The following is a 10,574-nucleotide window of genomic DNA, read 5'->3' on the forward strand; positions in this document are numbered from 1 at the left end:
CATGCTAGAGGTAGGATCTCAGGTTTGGTATTAGAGGCATTGAGATATCACATCTCATGCTATCAGAAGGGTCTCAGGATTGGAATGGGAAGGAGTTGGATATCACATCTCATGTTATAGGAAGGATCTCAGGTTTGGTATTAGAAGCATTGAGATATCACATCTCATGCTATCGGAAGTATCTCAGGTTTGGTATTAGAGGCATTGAGATATCACATCTCATGCTATCATAAGGGTCTCAGGATTGGAATGGGAAGGAGTTGGATATCACATCTCATGCTAAAGGGAGGGTCTCAGGTTTGGAAGGGGAAGGAATTGAATATCACATCACATGTTATAGGAAGGATCTCAGGTTTGGTATTAGAGGCATTGAGATATCACATCTCATGCTATCGGAAGGGTCTCAGGATTGGAATGGGAAGGAGTTGGATATCACATCTCATGCTATAGGAAGGGTCTCAGGTTTGGAACGGGAAGGAGTTGGATATCACATCTCATGTTATAGGAAGAGTCTCAGGTTTGGTATAAGCATTGAGATATCACATCTCTGCCATCGGAAGTGTCTCAGGATTGGAACGGGAAGGAGTTGGATATCCCATCTCATGTTATAGGACTGGTCTCAGGTTTGGTATTAGAAGCATTGAGATATCACATCGCATGCTGTAGGAAGGGTCTCAGGTTTGGAATGGGAAGGAATTGGATATCACATCTCATGTCATAGGAAGGATCTCAGGTTTGGTATTAGAAGCATTGAGATATCACATCTCATGCTATAGGAATGGTCTCAGGATTGGAATGGGAAGGAGTTGGATATTACATTCTTGCTATGGGAAGGGTCTCATGTTTGGAATTGGAAGGAGTTGGATATCACATATGCTATAGGAAGGGTCTCAGGTTTGGAATGGGAAGGAGTTGGATATTACATCTCATGTTATAAGAAGGGTCTCAGGTTTGGTATAAGCATTGAGATATCACATCTCTGCTATCGGAAGTGTCTCAGGATTGGAATGGGAAGGAGTTGGATATCCCATCTCATGTTATAGGACGGGTCTCAGGTTTGTTATTAGAATCATTGAGATATCATATTGCATGCTATAGGAAGGGTCTAAGGATTGGAATGGGAAGGACTTGGATATCACATCTCATGCTATAGGTAGGCTCTCAGGTTTGGAAAGGGAAGGAGTTGGATATCACATTTCATGTTAGAGGAAGGATCTCAGGTTTGGTATTAGAGGCATTGAGATATCACATCTCATGCTATAGGAAGGGTCTCAGGATTGGAATGGGAAGGAGTTGGATATCACATCTCATGATAAAGGAAGGGTCTAAGGTTTGGAAGGGGAAGGATTTGGATATCACATCTCATGTTATAGGACGGGTCTCAGGTTTGGTATTAGAAGCATTGAGATATCAAGTCTCATGGTATAGGAAGGGTCTCAGAATTGGAATGGGAAGGAGTTGGATATCACATCTCAAGCTATAGGAAGGGTCTCAGGATTGGAATGGGAAGGAGTTTAATATCACATCTCATGCCATAGTATGGGTCTCAGGTTTGGTAGAAGCCTTGGGATATCACATCTCATGCTATCGGAACGGTATCAGGATTGGATTTGGAAGGAGTTGGATATCACATCTCATGTTATAGTAAGGGTCTCAGGTTTGGTATAAGCATTGAGATATCACATCTCTGCTATCGGAAGTGTCTCAGGATTGGAATGGGAAGGAGTTGGATATCCCATCTCATGTTATAGGACGGGTCTCAGGTTTGTTATTAGAATCATTGAGATATCATATTGCATGCTGTAGGAAGGGTCTAAGGATTGGAATGGGAAGGACTTGGATATCACATCTCAAGCTATAGGTAGGCTCTCAGGTTTGGAAAGGGAAGGAGTTGGATATCACATTTCATGTTAGAGGAAGGATCTCAGGTTTGGTATTAGAGGCATTGAGATATCACATCTCATGCTATAGGAAGGGTCTCAGGATTGGAATGGGAAGGAGTTGGATATCACATCTCATGCTATAGGAAGGGTCTCAGGTTTGGTATAAGCATTGAGATATCACATCTCATGCTATAGGAAGGGTCTCAGGATTGGAATGGGAAGGATATGTATATGACATCTCATGCCATAGGAAGGGTCTCAGGTTTGGTATAAGCATTGAGATATCACATCTCTGCTTTTGGAAGGGTCTCAGGATTGGAATGGGAAGGAGTTGGATATCCCATCTCATGTTATAGGAAGAGTCTCAGGTTTGGTATTAGAAGCATTGAGATATCACATCTCATGCTATAGGAACTGTCTCAGGATTGGAATGTGAAGGACTTGGATATCACATCTCATGCTATAGGGAGGGTCTCAAGTTTGATATTAGAAGCATTGAGATATCACATCTCATGCTATAGGAAGGGACTCAGGATTGGAATGGGAAGGAGTTGGATATCACATCTCATGCTATAGGAAGGGTATCAGGTTTGGTATAAGCAGTGAGATATCACATCTCATGCTATAGGAAGTGTCTCAGGATTGGAATGGGAAGGAGTTGGATATCACACCTCATGTTATAGGAAGGATCTCAGGTTTGGTATAAGCATTGAGATATAACATCTCTGCTATCGGAAGGGTCTCAGGATTGGAATATGAAGGAGTTGGATATTCCCATCTCATTTTATAGGAAGGGTATATCAGGTCTTAGCATGAGATGTGATATCCAGCTCCTTCCATTCCAATCCTGAGACCCTTCCGATAGCATGAGATGTGATATCTCAATGCTTCTAATATAAATACTGAGACCCTCCCTATAGCATGAGATGTGATATCTAAGTCCTTCCCTTTCCAATCCTGAGACCCTTCCGATAGCAGAGATGTGATATCTCAATGCTTATACCAAACCTGAGACCCTTCCTATAGCACGAGATGTGATATCCAACTCCTTCCCATTCCAATCCTGAGACCCTTCCTATAGCATGAGATGTGATATCTCAATGCTTCTACCAAAACTGAGACCCTTCCTTTAGCATGAGATGTGATATCCAACTCCTTCCCATTCCAATCCTGAGACCCTTCCTATAGCATGAAATGTGATATCTCAATGCTTCTAATACCAAACCTGGGATCCTTCCTATAACATGAGATGTGATATCCAACTCCTTCCCATTCCAATCCTGAGACCCTTCCTATAGCATGAGATGTGATATCTCAATGCTTCTAATACCAAACCTGAGATCCTTCCGATAGCATGAGATGTGATATCTCAATGCTTCTAATACCAAACCTAAGACCCTCCCTTTAGCATGAGATGTGATATCCAATTCCTTCCCATTCCAATCCTGATACCCTTCTGATAGGATGAGATGTGATATCTCAATGCCTCTAATACCAAACCTGAGATCCTACCTCTAACATGAAATGTGATATCCAACTCCTTCCCTTTCCAAACCTGAGAGCCTTCCTACAGCATGAGATGTGATATCCAAGTCCTTCCCATTCAAATCCTGAGACCCTTCCTATAACATGAGATGTGATATCCAACTCCTTCCCATTCCAACCTGAGACCCTTCCTATAGCATGAGATGGGATATCCAACTCCTTCCAAATCTAATCCTGATATCCTTCCGATAGCATGAGATGTGATATCCCAATGCTTCTACAAAACCTGAGACCCATACCATGGCATGAGATGTGATATCAAACTCCCGTCCTATACCATGAGACTTGATATCTCAATGCTTCTAATACCAAACCTGAGACCAGTCCAATAACATGAGATGTGATATCCAAATCCTTCCCCTTCCAAACCTTAGACCCTTCCTTTATCATGAGATGTGATATCCAACTCCTTCCCATTCCACTCCTGAGACCCTTCCTATAGCATGAGATGTGATATCTCAATGCTTCTAATACCAAACCTGAGACCCTTCCTATAACATGAGATGTGATATCCAAGTCCTTCCCATTCCAATCCTGAGACCCTTCCTATAGCATGAGATGTCATATCTCAATGCTTCTAATACCAAACCTGAGACCCTTCCTATAACATGAATTGTGATATCCAAGTCCTTCCCATTCCAATCTTGAGACCTTTCCAATAGCAGAGATGTGATATCCCAATGCTTATACCAAACGTGAGATCCTTCCTATGACATGAGATGTGATATCTAAATCCTTCTCATTCCAAACCTGAGACCCTTCCTACAGCATGTGATGTGATATCTCAATGCTTCTAATATCAAAACTGAGACCCGTCCTATAACATGAGATGGGATATCCAACTCCTTCCCGTTCCAAACCTGATACCCTTCCTATAGCATGAGATGTGATATCCAATTCCTTCCCATCCCAATCCTGAGACACCTCCGATAGCAGAGATGTGAAATCTCAATGCTTATACCAAACCTGAGACTCTTACTATAACATGAGATGTGATATCTAACTCCTTCCCGTTCCAAACCTGAGACCCTTCCTATAGCATGAGATGCGATATCCAACTCCTTCCCATTCCAATCCTGAGACCCTTCCCATAGCATGAGATGTGATATCTCAATGCTTCTAATACCAAACCTGTGATCCTTCCTATAACAAGAGATGTGATATCCAAATCCTTCCCCTTCCAAATCTGAGACCCTCCCTTTAGCATGAGATGTGATATCTCAATGCCTCTAATACCAAACCTGAGATCCTTCCGATAGCATGAGATGTGATATCTCAATGCCTCTAATACCAAACCTGAGATCCTACATCTAACATGAAATGTGATATCCAACTCCTTCCCTTTCCAAACGTGAGACCCTCCCTATAGAATGAGATGTGATATCCAAGTCCTTCCCATTCCAATCCTGAGACCCTTCCTATAGCATGAGATGTGATATCTCAATGCTTCTAATACCAAACCTGAGACCCTTCCTATAACGTAAGATGGGATATCCAACTCCTTCCCATTCCAATCCTGAGACCCTTCCGATAGCAGAGATGTGATATCTCAATGCTTATACCAAACCAGAGACCCTTCCTGTGGCATGAGATGTCATATACAACTCCTTCCCATTCCAATCCTGAGACCCTTCCTATAGCATGAGATGTGATATCTCAATACTTATACCAAACCTGAGACCCTTCCTATAGCATAAGATGTGATATCCAACTCCTTCCCATTCCAATCCTGAGACCCTTCCTATAACATCAGATGTTATGTCTCAATGCTTCTAATACCAAACCTGAGATCCTTCCTATGGCATGAGATGTCATATAAAACTCCTTCCCATTCCAATCCTGAGACCCTTCCCATAGCATGAGATGTGATATCGAACTCCTTCCCATTCCAATCCTGCGACCCTTCCTATAGCATGAGATTTGATATCTCAATGCTTCTAATACCAAACCTGAGATCCTTCCGATAGCATGAGATGTGATATCTGAATGCTTCTAATACCAAACCTGAGATCATTCCTATAACACGAGATGTAATATCCAAATCCTTCCCCTTCCAAACCTGAGACCCTCCCTTTAGCATGAGATGTGATATCCAACTACTTCCCATTCCAATCCTGAGACCCTTCCTATAGCATGAGATGTGATGTCTCAATGCTTCTAATACCAAACCTGAGATCCTTCCTATAACATGAGATGTGATATCCAACTCCTTCCCATTCCAATCCTGAGACACTTCCTATAGCATGATAAGTGATATCTCCATGCTTATACCAAACCTGAGACCCTTCCTATAGCATGAGATGTGATATCCAAATCCTTCCCATTCCAATCCTGAGACCCTTCCTATAGCATGAGATGTGATATCTCAATGCTTATACCAAACCTGAGAGCCTACCTATAGCATGAGATGTGATATCCAACTCCTTCCCGTTCCAAACCTGAGACCCTTCCTATAGCATATGTGATATCCAACTCCTTCCCGTTCCAAACCTGATACCCTTCCTATAGCATGAGATGTGATATCCAACTCCTTCCCATCCCAATCCTGAGACACCTCCGATAGCAGAGATGTGATATCTCAATGCTTATACCAAACCTGAGACTCTTCCTATAACATGAGATATGATATCCAACTCCTTCCCGTTCCAAACCTGAGACCCTTCCTATAGCATGAGATGTGATATCCAACTCCTTCCCATTCCAATCCTGAGACCCTTCCGATAGCATGAGATGTGATATCTCACTGCTTATACCAAACCTGAGACCCTTCCTATAGCATGAGATGTGATATCCAACTCCTTCCCATTCCAATCCTGAGACCCTTCCTATAGCATGAGATGTGATATCTCAATGCTTCTAATATCAAACTTGAGACCCTCCCTATAGCATGAGATGTGATATCCAACTCCTTCCCATTCCAATCCTGAGACCCTTCCGATAGCAGAGATGTGATATCTCAATGCTTATACGAAACCTGAGACCCTTCCTACGGCATGAGATGTCATATACAACTCCTTCCCATTCCAATCCTGAGACCCTTCCTATAGCATGAGATGTGATATCTCAATGCTTATACCAAACCTGAGACCCTTCCTATAGCATGAGATGTGATATCCAACTCCTTCCCATTCCAATCCTGAGACCCTTCCTATAGCATGAGATGTGATGTCTCAATGCTTCTAATACCAGACCTGAGATCCTTCCTATAACATGAGATGTGATATCCAACTCCTTCCATTCCAATCCTGAGACCCTTCCTATAGCATGAGATGTTGTATCTCAATACTTATACCAATCCTGAAACCCTTCCTATAGCATGAGATTTGATACCCAACTCCTTCCCATTCCAATCCTGAGACGCTTCCTATAGCATGAGATGTGATATCTCAATGCCTCTAATACCAAACCTGAGATCCTTCCTCTAACATGAAATGTGATATCCAACTCTTTCCCTTTCCAAATCTGAGAGCCTATCTATAGCATGAGATGTGATATCCAAGTCCTTCCCATTCCAATCCTTAGACCCTTCCTGCAGCGTGCAATATGATATCTCAATGATTCTAATAACAAACCTGAGACCCGTCCTATAACATGAGATGGGATATCCAACTCCTTCCCATTCCAATCCTGAGACACTTCTGATAGCAGAGATGTGATATCTCAATGCTTATACCAAACCTGAGACCCTTCCTATAACATGAGATCGGATATCCAACTCCTTCCCGTTCCAAACCTGAGACCCTTCCTATAGCATATGTGATATCCAACTCCTTCCCATTCCAAACATGAGACCCTTCCTATGGCAAGAATGTAATATCCAACTCCTTCCCATTCCAACCCTGAGACCATTCCTATAGCATGAGAAGTGATATCTCAATGCTTCTAATACCAAACCTGAGATCCTTCCTATGACATGAGATGTGATATCCAATTCCTCCCCATTCCAAACCTGAGAACCTTCCTACAGCATGCGATGTGATATCTCAATGCTTCTAATACCAAACCTGAGACCAGTCCTATAACATGAGATTGGATATCCAACTCCTTCCCCTTCCAAACCTGAGACCCTTCCTATAGCATGAGATGTGATATCCAACTTCTTCCCATTCCAATCCTGAGACCCTTCCTATAACATGAGATGTGATGTCTCAATGCTTCTAATACCAAACCTGAGATCCTTCCTCTAACATGAAATGTGATATCCAACTCCTTCCCCTTCCAAACCTGAGAGCCTTCCTATAGCATGAGATATGATATCCAAGTCCTTCCCATTCCAATCCTGAGACCCTTCCTATAACATGAAATGTGATATCCAACTCCATCCCATTCCAACCTGAGACCTTTCCTATAGCATGAGATGGGATATCCAACTCCTTCCAAATCCAATCCTGAGATGTGATATCTCAATGCTTATACCAAACCTGAGACCCTTCCTATAGCTTGAGATGTGATATCCAACTCCTTCCCATTCCAATCCTGAGACCCGTTCCTATAGCATGAGATGTGATATCTCAAGGCCTCTAATACCAAACCTGAGATCCTTCCTCTAACATGAAATGTGATATCCAACTCCTTCCCCTTCCAAACCTGAGAGCCTTCCTATAGCATGAGATATGATATCCAAGTCCTTCCCATTCCAATCCTGAGACCCTTCCTATAACATGAAATGTGATATCCAACTCCATCCCATTCCAACCTGAGACCTTTCCTATAGCATGAGATGGGATATCCAACTCCTTCCAAATCCAATACTGATACCATTCCGATAGCATGAGATGTGATATCCCAATGCTTCTACCAAATCTGAGACCCATACTATGGCATGAGATGTGATATCAAACTCCTTCCCATTCCAATCCTGAGACCCTTCCTATAGCTTGAGATGTGATATCCAACTTCTTCCCATTCCAATTCTGAGACCCTTCCTATACCATGAGACTTGATATCTCAATGCTTCTAATACCAAACCTGAGACCCGTCCTATAACATGAGATGTGATATCCAAATCCTTCCCCTTCCAAACCTTAGACCCTTCCTTTATCATGAGATGTGATATCCAACTCCTTCCCATTCCAATCCTGAGACCCTTCCGATATCATGACATTTGTTATCTCAATGCTTCTAATATCAAACTTGAGACCCTCCCTATAGCATGAGATGTGACATCCAAGTCCTCCCCATTCCAATCCTGAGACCCTTCCTATAGCATGAGATGTGATATCTCAATGCTTCTAATACCAAACCTGAGACCCTTCCTATAACATGAGATGGGATATCCAACTCAGATGGGATATCCAACTCCTTCCCATTCCAATCCTGAGACCCTTACGATAGCAGCGATGTGATATCTCAATGCTTATATCAAACCTGAGACCCTTCGTATGGCCTGAGATGTCATATACAACTCCTTCCCATTCCAATCCTGAGACCCTTCCTATAGTATGAGATGTGATATCTCAATGCTTATACCAAATCTGAGACCCTTCCTATAGCATGAGATGTGATATCCAACACCTTCCCATTCCAATCCTGAGACCCTTCCTATAGCATGAGATGTGATGTCTCAATGCTTCCAATACCAAACCTGAGATCCTTCCTATAACATGAGATGTGATATCCAACTCCTTCCCATTCCAATCCTGAGACCCTTATGATAGCATGAGATGTGATATCTCAATGCCTCTTATACCAAACCTGAGATCCTTCCGATAGCATGAGATGTGATATCTCAATGCCTCTAATACCAAACCTGAGATCCTACCTCTAACATGAAATGTGATATCCATCTCCTTCCCTTTCCAAACCTGAGACCCTGCCTATAGCATGATATGTGATATCCAAGTCCTTCCCATTCCAATCCTGAGACCCTTCCTATAGCATGTGATGTGATATCTCAATGCTTATACCAAACCTGAGACCCTTCCTATGGCATGAGATGGCATATACAACTCCTTCCCATTCCAATCCTGAGACCCTTCCTATAGCATGAGATGTGATATCCAACTTCTTCCCATTCCAATCCTGAGACCCTTCCTATAGCATGAGATGTGATATCTCAATGCTTATACCAAACCTGAGACCCTTCCTATAGCTTGAGATGTGATATCCAACTTCTTCCCGTTCCAATCCTGAGACCCTTCCTATAGCATGAGATGTGATATTTCAAGGCCTCTAATACCAAACCTGAGATCCTTCCTCTAACATGAAATGTGATATCCAACTCCTTCCCCTTCCAAACCTGAGAGCCTTCCTATAGCATGAGATATGATATCCAAGTCCTTCCCATTCCAATCCTGAGACCCTTCATATAACATGAAATGTGATATCCAACTCCTTCCCATTCCAACCTGAGACCCTTCCTATAGCATGAGATGGGATATCCAACTCCTTCCAAATCCAATACTGATACCCTTCCGATAGCATGAGATGTGATATCCCAATGCTTCTACCAAACCTGAGACCCATACTATGGCATGAGATGTGATATCAAACTCCTTCCCATTCCAATCCTGAGACCCTTCTTATACCATGAGACTTGATATCTCAATGCTTCTAATACCAAACCTGAGACCCGTCCTATAACATGAGATGTGATATCCAAATCCTTCCCCTTCCAAACCTTAGACCCTTCTATTATCATGAGATGTGATATCCAACTCCTTCCCATTCCAATCCTGGGACCCTTCCGATATCATGAGATGTGATATCTCAATGCTTATACCAAATCTGAGACCGTTCCTATGGCCTGAGATGTCATATACAACTCCTTCCCATTCCAATCCTGAGACCCTTCCTATAGCATGAGATGTGATATCTCGATGCTTATACCAAATCTGAGACCCTTCCTATAGCATGAGATGTGATATCCAACTCCTTCCCATTCCAATCCTGAGACACTTCCTATAGCATGAGAAGTGATATCTCCATGCTTATACCAAACCTGAGACCCTTCCTATAGCATAAGATGTGATATCCAAATCCTTCCTATTCCAATCCTGAGACCCTTCCTATAGCATGAGATGTGATATCTCAATGCTTATACCAAACCTGAGACCCTTCCTATAGCATGAGATGTGATATCCAAATCCTTCCCATTCCAATCCTGAGACCCTTCCTATAGCATGAGATGTGATGTCTCAATGCTTC

The sequence above is a fragment of the Ambystoma mexicanum genome, unplaced genomic scaffold (assembly GCF_040938575.1).
Source record: "Ambystoma mexicanum isolate Mex_15411 unplaced genomic scaffold, UKY_AmexF1_1 Mex_scaf5, whole genome shotgun sequence".
NCBI lineage: Eukaryota > Metazoa > Chordata > Amphibia > Caudata > Ambystomatidae > Ambystoma > Ambystoma mexicanum.